At 40.6% G+C, this 15,849-nt stretch overlaps 1 long non-coding RNA gene across 3 annotated transcripts in view; it reads right to left on the bottom strand.

Annotated features, from left to right (window-relative positions):
- Positions 1–13,229, bottom strand: part of LOC147916257 (uncharacterized) — an 85,810-nt gene extending 72,581 nt beyond the window's left edge. For all 3 annotated transcript variants that reach the window (XR_015553194.1, XR_015553193.1, XR_015553192.1), the window contains exon 1: positions 13,074–13,229. This is a non-coding gene — a long non-coding RNA (uncharacterized LOC147916257). The remainder of the gene's footprint in view (positions 1–13,073) is intronic.
- Between the last annotated feature and the right edge of the window lie 2,620 nt (positions 13,230–15,849).

Raw genomic sequence — 15,849 nt, forward strand, 5'->3', positions numbered from 1 at the left:
ACATGTTATTTATCAGATGTATTGCAAATATATTCTCCCATTCTGAAACTTGTTTTAAATTTTCTTAATGGTTATTTTAGGAACAGAACTTTAAAATTTTGATGAAGTTTAAATTACCAATTCTCCCCCTATGGTTAGCATTTTTGTGTGTGTGTCCAGTCTAAGAAATCTTTGCCCACTTCAAGGTGGTGCAGATAGTCCCCCATGTTTCTTACAAAAGTTTTTAGTTTTAATTTTTACAATTAGATGTATGATTCATCTCAGATTAATGTATAGGTATGATATGAGTTAGGGATCCGGGTTTACTTTTTTCCACATAGATATCCATTTGCAGCGGCATTTATTGAAAAGACTTTAATTTCCCTATTGAATTATCTTGGTGCCTGTGTAAAAATTGATTGTTGATATGAGGGGCTGTTTCTGGATCTTTCTCCAGAACTCCAGACTCAGTTATCCAAATGCTTTACTTGACATTGCTACTTGGATGTCTAGTAGATATCTCAAGCTCAACTCATCCCCAAACTGAACTCCTTCTTCCCCTTCAAACCTGTGCTACATGTGGACTTCCCTATCTCATCTCATCATCTCATCTCATCATTATCATAATTCCATTCTTTTAATCATTCAGGCCAAAAATCTTGGAGTTATCGTGGATACTCTCTCTTGTATCTTATACTTCCAATGTGTGCAAGTCTACTTTCAAAATATATCCGGAATCTGACCACTTCTGTAGCCACCATTATGACAGTATTGATCTCTGCTTCCACCCTTGCCCATAGAGTCTAGTTTCAAACAGCTGAAATTTCAAGAACTTTTGAAAACTTAAGTCAAATCATTCGTCTTCTCAAAACACTCCGAGGACTTTCCCTTTGCATGTAAGAAAAGTCAAAGTCTTGAAAATGATCTGCACATCCTCCAAACCCTTTCTGGCCTCATCTTCTACCACTCCCTTCTTCTCTTACTCAGCCTCCCCTGCGCCACTGCTCTCCCTTGATGGCAAGAGAGGTCCCACCCCAGGGCCTTTACAGCTGCTGTTCCCTCTGCCCAGAAAACTCTCTCCCCATATTTCTGCATGGTCCTTCCCTCATTTCCTTCATGTCTTTGATAAAATGGCACCTGACCAATGAGGTTTCACCTGACTGTTTATTTAAAAGCATAATCCCCCAGCACTTACCACCTTTTAACATCTTATATAAATCTTATTTTTTTGTTTGTTTATTGCCTGAATGTAGCTCCAACCAGAGTGTAAACTCCACGAGAACAGGGATTTTTGTCCATTTTGTGTCCTGCTGTTTATTCAGCATCTAGGGCAATTTCTGGAACATAGTAGATACCCAATAGATATTTGTTAAATGGACAAATTAATTCCTTCCCTCCAGCTTGCAAGGTGTTTTGGGGATATGGAAATAAAGACTCAGATTGAAACAAATTTGGTATTAATCTTGAGACTTGTAGTCCTCGTCAGAGTCCTTTTGGGTCTAATTCTAAAAACATACAGAGCCTGAAAATCCAGGGATTAAAGTGAAAGTACTACGTCCTTCCCACAGAGCCCCCTGTGCTCAGTTCCTAGAACAGAACTTATCTCACTCTATGGAATTAAGAAGAAGACAGAAATGTATGGAACACATTTTAGAAATATTTTCAACTAAAACAACAAAAAATTTAAAGGTTTTATACAGAATGAGGCTTTAGTTACTTGCAAAATATATCGTCTCTCCAAACAATGCTGCAAATATAATGCATTATATACATCATCAATATGGTTATACAGCTGCTAATATTAAAGCACTCACCAGATGCCAGGCAATATGCTCAGGACTTTGCATGCATGATCTCATTTAATCCTCACGATACCATAAGACACACTGTGGCACTATAAGTATATACATTTTAGAGTTGAGGAACTTAAAGCTTAAAGAGGTTAAGTAACTTGACAGCTATGGCCATATATTTCCTCAGGAGCACCACACTGAAAATAAACTTTCTCTGAATTCCTAATGCTGATTGCACAGTCAAGGGACTCTTCATACCTCTTGTCCCAAGTTGGAATGTGGCAGACCTAGACTGGTTAAGGCTATTGTTAGCGATTTAGTATTTGCTGTCAAACTTCTGACCCCACCTTCCCCCTACCAGAGAAAATCTTGCATAATAATATGAATAGCAACTTTGGGATTACCATCCAACTACCCTGAAAGGAAAATCACCTTGGCACTCTATAGCCCAGAGGAATATTAGTCCACCCACAGATCCCCAGACTCGCACACAGTTGGGAAAGATGCATGAATTTCAAAGAAGAGAGAGGAAAAAATTCCAAAGATGTGGTTCTAACCTAGCTACCTTTAGGACTTATAATAAAGACTCCTCCCCACCCCCCATCCCCCACCACACATGCACAGAAGCAAAGAAGTAAGTTGTGTGTAAACCTAGAAACAGTTCCCGGAGTTACAAGAAAGATGCTGGGTGTTGTGAGGTTGAGCAAATGCGCCCTCTGTGAAAGGAGGAATTAATCTCACGTTCTGGTCCTCTTGAAAGCTGCTGAGCCACCCCTGGGAGTTTCAGTACTGTGATTCTCTATTTGGTACCTGATATTATCATTTTCTGATCTTTGCAGCCTTGAGTTACTTTGCCCACAGGTATGGGTAGGCCTCCCTTCAGATTCTGTAAATATTCTGCTTCCGCAGGAGGAGAATAGAAACCTCTCCAGTTGGTTCATTGACTTCGGATGCTCTCCAATTTCTTCCCAAAGTCCCAGAAGCTGGCTTATGCTTTATTTCCCCAAGACTCAGTTTCTCTCTCATTCCTATTCCAGTAACTGTAACACTGCTTTAACCTTTATTTCCCATCAGTTTCTCCCCTTCTTTCCGCTCCTCATCCCTTCTACGTCTCTTGCTGAAACTCAGTTCCTGTGGCAGCACAGTTCCCACAACCTTTCTTGGGCCTTCTTCAGGTCATCTGCTGTCTGTTTGGTCCTCAGATTCTGGCTGTCCCCCAGCAGGTCATTCCATCACACACACATTCAGTTGCGAAACATGAGTAGGATGTGGAGAAGGCTTCAGATCGCAGCAGCCACATAGCCATAGCACAGAAGCCGAGGCTATGCACTTAAGCTATGCAGTACAGGCTCACGTGAAGCCCAAAGAAATAACTGGCCTGGTCAGAGTGATGGTTTTGTGCGAGGGAATAGTGAGACAGGACTTTGAAGGGGGCAGGGCTTGATTACAGAGGCTCAGCAGTTAGACTGAGGAATTTTATATCTGATGAAACTAGGCAGAACTATTGGAAATGCTTGTGCAAGTGGGTAAAAGGATGAAAACAAAGCTTTAAAAAGATTAGCCTTGCTATTACAGTATGTCGGATGAATTGGAGGCGGAGAGACTGCATTTAGGAAGGGTTTAGAGCAACAAAAGAATGAAAAGCTGAGGACCACGTTTATGAGAATGGACAGAAAGAAGCAAAACCAAGGAATTCTTTGAAAGAAGAACAAACAAGAGATGGTGACAGATTGCATTTATATTCACAATGCTAAACAGCTGGGAGAAAATGGAGACGTAGTTGAAAATCCAGATGTTCTCAAATATATACTTAATTCTCTAATGTTAGATGAGTCATACGTCCAAATTTTTAAAACATTTTTTGTTTTCTGATGGTTGATGGCCATTATGTAGACACAAACATGATATGTATACCCAGGGTCAACAATGTTCAGTAACAAGCTAGTAAATTTTGACTAGATTTGGGAGTTAGTTAGTGGTGAAACTAAATTGTAAGGATACTTTGGATAGAGGTCTAAATAAACTTTAGGATTTAAGATAGAAAATGATTTTATAAAGTCTTTCTATCATGAATACTCACGAAATGACTTGCTTGCCCCCACTCACCTGTGAATAATATATGGTGGGCCATTAACAAAGAGTGTGAATTTTATTTATTTATTATTCTGGCTTGTAGAGAGAGTGGATTAGTAGGTCTTGTTCTTCTGTTTCTTGAAAGGGTAGAATTTGTTTAGAGATAGAATGATATAATGCATCGTAGACAAAAGAGCTGTTTTGAAGTCAGGCTGACTTGGGCACTAGTTTCATCTCTGCTATTTAGCAGCTATGTAATTTGGGTAAAGTCACTTCACCTGTGAGGTGGTCGCTTTCCTTTTTGCAAAATTGGGATAATATTACATTCATGAGGTCGTTTGCAACACTTAAATGAATTAACGTGGTATTAAAGATAGCTGCATGAAGGCACGCAGGAAATGCTGGTTCCTTTCCTTGAAAAACTTCGACAAAGGCTCATTTGCTTAGCCAAGTAAGAAACAGGTTATGTTGACTAAACCTGAGGGAACTAGTGCAGAATTTATTGGGGGTTGGAAAAATGCATGTGTAACCAATGCTCTTATCGGATTGCTGCAGGGTGTTGACTCCAGTAGACAAGCAAGGACAAAGAGATGGTGTGTCAAGTCATCCTCTATTCTTAAAGAAAAGTGAGAAACTAATCAAGGAAGTCAACTGAAGGAATAAATTATAATTCCATCCCAAGTTTGGGCAGATTTGTTTCCATTTTTGAAGGAAAGTAATTGTATCAGTGAAGAGACGGAAGGGTCAACAACACAAAGATGAAGAAGGGACCAAATCACAGTAATGGGGCAATAAATCCAGCGCTTCTGAGGAAGCCAAAAACGAAAATACAAAAATCAACAAAAGTAATATTTCTGACTTTGATTTTGGAGGCAGATGTTACTGTGGATAGATGGCGAATCCTTGGCACAATGTGAATGATTGTGTCTTTCGCTGCATAGAAAATGCTGATTTAGTATTTGGGAGATTTTTATTAAGAAATTTAATCTAAGTTTGGTGGAAAACAAGGACGAGTGATGAATAATCGAACTAAAGGATGAAAAAGGGACAAAGTAAGTTTGAATAAAGGAAGAAAAATGAGGCAGAAACTTATTTAAGGAAACCAGGCTAAAGTATGTCCTTCAAGCCTGCATAAGTGGCTCGAAACAAGAATAGCAATTAGTCAGGTAATGGCCTAGTATTTAGAAAACCAATAACTTTTCTTCTGTGTATTCTGGGTGTAGACACACAAGCACAACAATGTATAATTATTAGTTGTTAAAACTGAATGAGTTTTACCTTAAAACAAGGACAAATATAAGCCAAAGGGCTCATGTATACATATAAATTGTATCACTTAATTTGTTCATGAATCCAGCTTGAGAGAAAGGAAGGAACAATACCAAAGGACTTTGGGAAGTTTGTGGAAAACTAAAGAAGCAGCATATAAAAGGAACAGTGAAGACTGTAAAGAGATTTAAGAGGGAACAATCCTTTGAAGACATTTTAAAACTAAAATGACAATCTCCGACTTCATACAGATCAAGGGAGGAAGTCAATATCACCCTTTGAGAATGGCAAACAAGGCCAAGAAATGGAAGAGAATGATTTTTGAAGACAATTTTATGGAAAATTGTCCAATTGTGTGTTCCTTGAGAATGTAGATCATGTCTCCATAATATGCATCAGTAACGTGCTTGGGGTATTCATTTGATGCATTTTGAATGACCTGAATTCCAGAAATTGAAACCTGAAAGGAGATGGTAGAGATTCTAAGAAGTTCCAGGTCTCTATTTTTTGAATAATGCTCCTTATGATGCCAACTACAAAATTCAGTCAAGTCTCAGGAACTCAACTCTTTGATATTCCAGAGCCTTGCCTCATGCTATCGATATGTTTTTCTTTCTACTTTTTGTCCACTTGAGACTGAAAAGTGATTCAGAGAACCACTATACACAAATACCTATGGATTTGTCCATAAATACAGCGGCATATCTGAGACAAGTTTTATTTTTAGAATTTAAACATGCAATTAGTAGGGGAAAAGATCTGGAAAATACTAAGGGGTTAATCATAAATGGACTTAGTAAATATTGAATGAAAGGCTGTCAATATCTACTTTAGTAATGCCATGGGAAGGCCACTGAGCCACAGGCACACACACCAACCTCCAGTACCTTCACACTCTCATCCCACTCCCCCGCTAGCATCCTTCTGATGTTTGATGGGCTGACTCACAGGCAGGTAGGAAGTAGTGGGTGGCCACAGGGAAACCCTTCTCAGGTAATGGAGAACTGACTTTAGCAATCAGAGTCAATTTCTAGCTCACAAAGTTTATGGATATTAACCTAGTTTGAGACCAAACTTTCAAAAGAACTTAGCTGAAATCATCTCATAAATTTTTTAAGATAAGTTAGGAAGCCAGGTCTGAAGAGGCCTCACGATAAACGATAAAACACGGGCGCCTGCATTGCACACCCCTGGGTAAAGCCAGTGAGCGAGGTGGAAGGAGAACCAAATGCTGTGTGCACTTAAAGGGCAACGACGAAGACAACCACCCCACAAACTCCACAGTTGTTGTTTTTAATGGCTTGTTTATGGTGTGACATAGCCAGTCATGTTTACTCTGCCCCACAGTTAGTTATCATTATATCCAGAAAATCAGCAAATGAATTCTACCCAGTGAAGAAACAAACTTCCTTGCAATAATGGGGTAGTAGTTTCGCCTGTCATCAGGTTACTGAAACCAATCATTATTTTTGGGGTCTGCTGAAATTATTTAGGAATCCCATGTCTCTGGGCAGATAGACCTGAAGTTTTCAGCTGACCTTCACTGCTTCTGCCATTAGAGCCGTAAATCTCCCTTGAAGGCAGACAGCACTTGGGTAATTTTAGAGAGGGCAAAGGAGCAGAATTATAGGTTGTCTGGGAAGGGTTGAAAGATTAGATCTCTAGAGGGAAAAAATAAAATGAATCATCTTGAAGGGCAGCTAATACTTAGGGTCAAAGTTTATATGTCCGTAACCAGTGTCTTAGTTTGACTTGCTGGTAGGATAATTATTACTCTCAGATCTTGGAATAATTGAAAATAAAGTATTACATTTAGAACAGATGAACTTATTTCAGAAGACTAAAAGGATATCCATTTTAAAAAACTCCTATCATTCATTGAACATATGAAGACAAATACAATGATCTAACTTTACTTTTCTGGAATGAGTAATTTCCTTCTTTTTTTTTTAACTATAAAAGGATACAATGGATTTCTTAAGAATGGTAGAATAATATTAAGGTAGATCCTCAACTTCTTTAAATGCCTCTCTCTGCATATAGCTAGATTTGTATACTCTTTCAAGCTTTGGTTTAAAGAGCCATAGAAGATCTTGAGAGGAGTTAAAGCTTCCGATCCTACGGTCTAGGGAGGTGGTTGCAGACTCCAAGCTTGAGGCAATGTATTGTGAATGTACGTCATGCGCTATCTCGCACACACATGGCTTAACCAACTAAAGCAATGCCTTAAAATTGCCTTTCTCCTCAGCAGCAAGTAGGCTAGCATTGCGTATTTAACAATCCCCTTAGACAGATTTTAAATATTTCTAGTGTTTTAAAAAATTAATACAATACCTGATAACTGGAGAGCAAGAATATAAAACATTTTGTTGGAAAAACCAGATTTTTCTGTAGTCTGCCAATAATATGAATATTTGGATCCTAGTCTTGTCTACTAGTCTGATTGAGTAATACTGGGAAGGTAGATTTGACATTAATGCTTGAGAATGGAAAACTAAAAATTCAGATCTTCCAGATATTTCTAGTTCTCTAAGTATTTGTAATCAATTTGATAATGTATAAATAAAAAGTATGAAGTAGAAAGCCATGACAAAGGAAGCCATTGGTAAGTCATAGAGAAACTTGCAAACAGTGGTTGTTATTTTCAGGTGTTTGCTGAGAATCAGCTTAACTGAACAGTGAGTAACTTTGTGGGTGACTAATCCCTAACACTTCTGCTGACAAGGATGTGCCGCTGCACCCGGGACACTTGGCTCTATCAGTTCTCTGACTTTGGGCAAATACTTCTTCAACTCTGCCTCAGTTCCCCCATTATCCAACTTCTCAGAGCAGTCTTACCTTTAAATGTTGTGTGGGAAAGTGCAGTGAAAATGAAAGCTCTTGTTACTACGACTCTATGGTGCTGCTATCGCTCCTTCTAAGCCAGAATAACTGAGGGAATGTGTGGCGTTGGTCATGGTCAAACTAGCTGCTGCTAGCTATGTCAACCCTGGGTTCTAATGAGATCCCTCTGAACCCTGAGAAGGAGCTCAGATGTCTGGTCTGTCACCACCAAGACCTGGCAGATGGAATCAGAAGCAATTATGCTGATAAAGCTAAAAAAACAAAAAACACCCTTCATTTCTACCAGCTAATTTCATCAGATATCTGGAAAGGAAATATTAAAAAAAATTTTTCTCCATTATTGCCATATCACCTCAATTCTCTGCTTTGTTTTTACACTTTTTATGGAAATAAGCTCTCTAGTGTCTCCATGTTTAAGGACTAGTGGGCAAAGTAGAGTTTTATGGGGGCCCCAGAGCAGAGTCGTTCATTTCCTTGTGTGAAGACCCGTCTCTGGGGAAAGACCTGGCCAACACAATGACCTAACCCTGGGTACAATGAAATAGCCAGACGATGACAGTGATCTCAGTCTGTCCACAGGCTTAAATCATTGCTTGAATGTCCAGTTGGCAGTAGCAAAGTTTTGTTGACTGGGGCTCCACATGTTCCGTTCCAAATCTTTCTTCATCTTGTTATTATAATAACCTTCCAAAGACAGTTGTACCTTCCAAGAATCTAACAGATCTCCAATTCTGAGTGATTTGATCATTGTGCAAGTTATGTTTGCTTGAAGCTTGCAGAGTTAAGCTCTCTATGCTCATTAGAGCTAATTGTAGATAGATACCTTCTGTGTGTGCTGCCTGAAGCTCATGCCAGGCATGGGATGGTATTTAAATCCTTTGATAACATGATTACTGAGGATTAAAAAGTAATTAAAATGACTGCCCATGACAATCAGTTCATCAACAACACCGAGGAAGCCTGCCTTCTTAAAGCGTAGAACTGTGTGGCGAGTATTTGCAATCATCTGATGTTTAGAGATTCGCTAGAATGGACAAACCCTCTCCCTTCCCAGAGCGGTGGGTAATGTCATTTGGCTGCAAGTGGGTCTTTAATTATGGTGAGACTGTTCAATGCTCTCCATTGGCCTTACTGCTCGCTCTTTCCCACTAATTTTGAAGTTGTAACCCAAGACCAGAGCTGTTTCAGTGTGACCCCGAGGTTACTTGAGTTTCCCATTTGTATTTAAGTAAATAATTGTGATCAGTAATTTCCCTCTGGAACCCTTAGAGTATGGCAATTACATGAAATTTGCTTGGTTCTTTCATGCATGCCCAGAGTTACAAATAACTGCATAAGGCATTTGGAATGATAATTTCTAAGATATGCCTGAACCCCTCAATAGCTCTGTGTTCTCTCTCTGGCTCGTCAGTATTCCCATTGTCACTTTTAACTGCACAAACTCAAGGAGATAAGGTAAATGCAGGGTATATTCTTTTAAGCCACAGAGAAGAGATGGTTTCTATTCTCTCCCACTAAGCTGAAACCATATATTTGCGCTGAGTATAAAAGCTAACGCTTGGGGCAATATTTCTTGTTTGACACTGTTTTTTTCTGGCTGAAAAAAATATATTGTTATTTCTAAAGTAAACTATGCTGTAGTTAGCTAGGAGATGGCTGGGTTTGGGAAATGAATTAAATAAAGTGTTATGTCTGAGTACCCATTTAGGAGAGTATTCACATTCTCAACAGCTCTTAAGGAAAGGCAATACATAATCAATAATGATGTACTATTTGGTTTTTCTAAAAACCAAACCCTCTGTGTAGTGAATGCATAGTTTTCTGAGAAATCAATGGACATTAACTTTATAGAACCACAAGTCAAATTTATAACAAGTGGAGAGAAATAAAAATCTTGACACATCAACTTCATAGAAATTGGGTAAATTTTTAATTATGCAGCCTAATTTGTTACCTTGTAGAAATTCTAGAATGTCTTGTGTTTTAAAATGCAAATAGTACTACAGTTTTATGACGATGAAATCATAAACTGATGTTATAAACTCTATAATTTAAGAAATGACAAAACATGATTAAGTGGATAAAACAGGCAATAAAGTAGAAAAGCTCCAAACTTGCTAATAAAAAAAACAACATAACTCTGTCAAATCTTCACTATGTAACTTAATAGCTATTAGACCTTGAGCAAGTCCCTTAACATCCCTGAACTTCAGTTTCTTCGTTTATAAAACAGGGATCCCAATATTTTACTCAGGTCACAGGGTTAATGTGAAGATAAATGACACTATGATAGTGTATCATAAACCATAATGTACAATGCAAATGTTATCTAACAACAGTTAATATCACAGGGCAAAAGTTCTTTAAGGATTGTAACCATTGTTATCTCTTTAAAGAGCTCACTAGTGTGCTGGTCTTGGAAGCTCACAATTTTAATTATCTTAGATATTTATGCCTATAATTTAGATCAATGGTCCATAGCAGGGTAATGGTGACTAATTATCTAAATAGCTTAGCTTCTCATGGATGTGGATAACAGAAAGAGTTAAATCAATAAGGTTTTTTACACATATATTCTTTTTGAAAATGAATCAAAATGGAAAACTTTGAAATTAGCTAATGTAGCTAGATCTCAACGAGGCACAATGGAAAGACCAGTGCATAGTGTAGTAAAGAGGCTAATAATGTCTTTTCTGTTCTGTCATTAACTTGCTGTGTGATTTCTTCTAAATCCCTTGTGATTTCCAGTTTCCTGGGAAGCTTGATGAAGACAGGGGATCAGAGCTATAGAAGTGCTCTTTAGGAAAAATTTATTAGGGAGGGAGTGAAGGGGAAAAAGTCAGCCAGGATATGGCCCCTGGTAGAGTTGAGCCTCGGCCACATGTCTCTGGTATAGACCATTGGCCCTTGGTGGAGGGGGTGGGGAGGTGCGAGGAGGGGCAGCTGTGAGCCCTTAGCAGGCAACACTCACAGTGGCTGGGGTGGCGTGTACCTCAATGCCCCCAATAAGGGGCATTGAGGTGGGCCACCAATAGCATCTCTGATAACTGGCCACATGTTTTCTTATAAAAAGCATTTTTTCTGACAAAAAGTCAGGTAAATGTGTATTATGAACAAGTTCTCCCTGAAAGTTACTTTCTGCTCTTTGTCTCATCTTTGTCAAACCACTGGAGACTTTGCTTAAAAACCTGGTAAGTATGTTTATCTTCTTCATGCACATCTACTCCACAGCCATTTTGGTAACAATATCATCTTGCCTTACAGGGTAGAGTCCAAGAAAAAGTCTATACTGCAAGAAAAATGCTAAGTTGATTTAAATGGCTTTGACAACTAAGGTATTGCTTCTCCTTTTTCATGTTATCTTCCCATTACCCATTTTCCATAAATATCAGATTTACTCTCTGATTGACTGTCTAGGGCCAGCAAGATGAAAAGCCATCATCAAAAACTCCGTATTAGGCATTTACTTATGTAAACTTCAGACCAAAAATATGCAACCAATAGTCAAAAAAAAAACTTAAGAGTAGCCTTTCTCAAAGAGAGCCCTTCACTCCCTACAAACTTTCCAGAAGCAAAGATTTCTGAAACTAAATAACTTTTGTTTGGGACATGCCGCACGTTTTACCCTCATCTGAGAACTTCATCACAACCACCTTGTAATTAATTAGTTTTTTGTTTACTGTTTATTGTCTGCCCTCCACTTGATTACAAGTACCACAAGTATAGGTGTCTGTCCTGTTCACTGTTGTATCCCCAACACCTGCCCAGTGCCTGGCTCATCAGAGCTCTCAACAATTATGTATTGGAAAAAAAATTACCAACCTTAGCATACTGCAGCTTTGAAAATTCCTGGAGTACTGAAGCCTGTTTAAATGTGTTAATCCAGTGTTTCCCAAATGAATTTATGCACAGACCTCTCCTCTCCCCACCCCACACAGAGCCCTCATCTGAAATATATCTTGAGAAATACTCTCTTAGACTAAGAAAAGACAATTCAATAGAGGTTGGCATTTGATCTTGGTCTAGATGTTGGTAGTGCTGGTCATTCACCTTTTGCCCTGCCCCAAAGCCATTCTCCACCTTCCTCTATCTGGACCCTTACAGGCTACCTTATCTAGGTTCCACTGACCTCTGGTTTCTGGTTGGATTTGGCAATGTGAGGCAATGCAAGAGACCAAAGGGTAGGAGGAGGGAGAGGTTAGAGTCTTTCTTCCCCACTCCCTGTGCTTCAGCACTGCATCCCTCCATGACAATTGTGCCTCCCGTGTGGACCCCCTTCCATTCTTTCAGCTCACCTAGGCTTCAATAACGTGTTCCCTCCCTCCTCCTGCCAGTTCTCCGGGTGGTAATGACTTCTCCTGGTGCTACCCTTGGGATCCTCAACTTTGCCTATAGGTTTCCTTAATCATACCCAAGCCTCCGTAAAGAGTCCTTTTGTTATAATCTCTCCAGAATCCCATCAGAGCATGCCTTCTGTTTTCTGTGGGCCCCTGACTACTACAGTGATGGCCTCTTTGGTCTGGAATGGACTGCCAAGAGGAAACTGAACACCTTTCTGGAAGAGTCAGAGCTTTACATTGTGGTTTTATTTTGATTGAAGTTTTGGTGGCGGAGTCAAGATGGCGGCGTAAGCAGACTCTGAACTCACCTCCTCCCGTGGACACAGCCAATTTACAACTACTCGTGGAAAAATTACCCCTGAGACAGAACTGAAAATTGGATAAGAGGAACTCCTGCAACAACGGACAATCCTAACTGGGGTAGAAGAGGCAGAGACTCCCTTCTGGAGAGGAAAAACGCCGCCTTCACAAGCCGCCGGCTTCACGGCCTCCGGGAGCAGCGCACAGGTACGCACCCTCCCTGGAGGCGCGGGGTCCTGAGCCGGGGAGCGCCCCCGCTGTGGGCATATTTTGGACCCAGCACAATCGACACCAGCGGCATAATATCTGACTTTGCCTGCTACTAAAGCATTGGGGAGCACCCCCAGAAAACCCGGTTCACAAAGAAACTAAAACTGGCTCTTAAAGGGCCCACGCACAAACTCACCTGTTCCAGAAAGCATCCTAAAATCACCAGAAAGAAAGGTGCACAGTGCTTTGGTGACAAGAGACTCACCTAATAGGCCCTGAGTGCATCTCGGTGAAGGGTGAGACCTCTCCAGGGACTGGGACATTGGCGGCGGCCATTGTTGTGGCCTGGTGTGAGCGTGCTGACACAGACGCCATTGGAGTTCTCCCTGAGGCCTGCTAGCCCAGGGTCTGCCCCACCCGCTAGAGCACCGATTTAATCCAGCTCAGCCAGGGCAGGCAGCCCACCCTAGAGACTGGCCCCACCCAACAGCAAGCCCTCAGGCAACTTGTGGGCCTGCATAGGTTGGTGACTGGATTCTCTGCAGCCTGGCAGCTGAGCCGACTTGAGCGGGGCAGGGTGTGCACAAGGAGCGGGTGGAGAGTGTGGGGCGGTGGCGGAGTGTGTGGGGCTCCCGCCGTGGAGAGACTGGGTCCGCTTGGGGGTCGGGGCGCTCACACGGGGCTGAACTGTGTTGACTGTGTGTGTAGACCTGTGGGCAACAGGGCTTGTCAGCTGCAGAAGACTTGTGCTTCTCAAAGACCCACATAGGAGGTTTGCCCCACCTTCCAAAGCCTGAAACAATTGGGTGCTCCTGTGCCTGAGGCCAGCCCCACCCAGCTGCAATCCTCAGAGAGCTGACAAGAGACCTAATAGGCTAGAGGTTTACAGCAATTGTAAGGCCCTGAGCCTAACAACCTGCCACGCTGGGGGCCTACTCAGTTAAAAGAAATACTGCAACACAAATGTGGTATTAGAACTTACAGCCAACTGTGCTGGGGCTCCCCACACCTGATATTTTGATTGAAGTTTTAACAAATTCTCATAATTTCATCCACGCCTGTTCTATAAAATAAATCTCAGAACAAAAGTAAAATGCTCTTACAAGTTATCCATCTTTCTAGTTCACAGTTAGGTGGTGAACTATGTACTAGATGGTTTTAATCTATTCCTCACACAGATTCTGAGCTTCAAAGAAAATATGAACTTATTCCTCGGCGCCATCACTCTTCATTTTTAATATAGTTCAGGACACTGTAGGCACTCACTGCACATTAATTTAATTCCTATATTCATTTAGATGATGGCCACAGCTGCTGAGAGTAGATGAAGTGGGGGCATTGTCCATTAGCTTCGGACTAAGGATAACATTTGGCAGCACTGTGAACAAAGGGAACGAGGGACACATTTGTGAAAAGAAGGTATCAAATCCCCAGGTGTAATATTTAGCATCTTTTTATGTGATATGAAGATGGAATAATTAGGATGTGTCTTGTGATGGCAGAATAATAAGAGTGTCCTTTGGTCCTAAGAGCATATGTGTAGATAGGGGTGATTATGTCACTGAATGAACTGTGGGTTTTATAACTAGCTTTAGTAAGTATATTTGCCTTGTAAATCAATGGATATGGGATATAGAAAATCAAATAATGTTGCAAAATAAAGTTCCTTAAGATGTGTGGAGAGAAAACTTCCCATTCTGATGATGGGACTATAGAAATCCAATGCCTTGTGAGGCCCCCCTACTGGATCTCATGAGCAGTAGGAGGGGGTTATGACTAGGAGAGCACCAGTCATAGACTTCTCCCTCCCAACAAGTGTCCAGGGCTGGTCAGGTAGTAACCTGCTATCTGGCGCCTCAGGAAGTCTCCAGCAGCATTAATGTAAACACACGACCAACAATTAGAGTTGGCCTTTGCCATCAAAGATTTTGCAAGGAGTGAACCCAATGTAACCACTGCTGCTGTTTTGATCTCTTGCTCATTCCTTTATCCTAGACCTTAGCCCATTTCCTCTTGGCATAGTTTCCATCACCTTGGAAATTATTTTTCAGGGTTAAATGGTTGCTTTCCACTTGTATGGGTCCGTGATAGGGATTCTATGTTTTCCTTCTGTGGAACTGGTTCATAGGATTTCAGGCTAAACCTGTTTGGGCAGCTAAACTTGTAATAAAAATAATGATAAACCAGTTCTCCTATTCTTGCTTATAATTATTTATTTTAATAATTATTTGTTTATACGCTTATCTCCTTCCCAAAGTATTAGTTCCTTGAAAGCCTGTCTCTTTAGTCTTTATCTTGTCCTAGGAGCTGACTCTTCCCAAGACGACTGAAAGTGGAAACTACCAGTCCCCTCAGGGAAAGCCCCAATCCTGGCTTTTTATCTCCACCAGAAAAATAATATCAGAACCCACAAGTATATTTCCCAAAGTCTGAATTATTCAGTCTTAACACCATGTGAGGGACATAAACAATCAAGCTTTGTCCAGGCTGATCCAGGGGTGACCACTGTTACTCCTCCCGAGTGAGATTAGGATCCAAGCTTGCACTATTCTCGCTGCACACTTTGAGGTCCCAGCCCCACATCTCTTCAGTGTTCTCTGCTTCTGATATAGGTAACTTGTAACTTTTTAACTCTTTAGCAACATATACCCAGAGAATCTCGAAACCCTTATTTCTAGTAATGGTAACTATCATTTGCATGAATCAACGGTCAATTCTGGTGGTTTTCCCAGAATAAAACAACAGAATTATCTAGGTGGATCCACGTCACCAACTCTTACCGTGTGAACGAAGATTTGTTTGTCATTTCTGCTCTCTCCATTAAGATTTCAAAGATTCTGTGGATAAGCTTCAGACAGAGTATAAATCCAGGGTATTCTGTGTGTTTCCTACACTGGTTTCTGCATTTAATATACCAATGTAGCCCTCGAAAAATCCAGGTAGATCATGGCAAATTAGGGAGGACCACCGTAAACTTAATCAAGTAGTAGCCTCAGTCACAAAGCAACTATGCTGGATGCAGTATCTTTACTAGAACATAT

Source organism: Ceratotherium simum, chromosome 9, assembly GCF_057802395.1.
Source record: "Ceratotherium simum simum isolate JZ-2026a chromosome 9, ASM5780239v1, whole genome shotgun sequence".
NCBI classification, from domain to species: domain Eukaryota; kingdom Metazoa; phylum Chordata; class Mammalia; order Perissodactyla; family Rhinocerotidae; genus Ceratotherium; species Ceratotherium simum.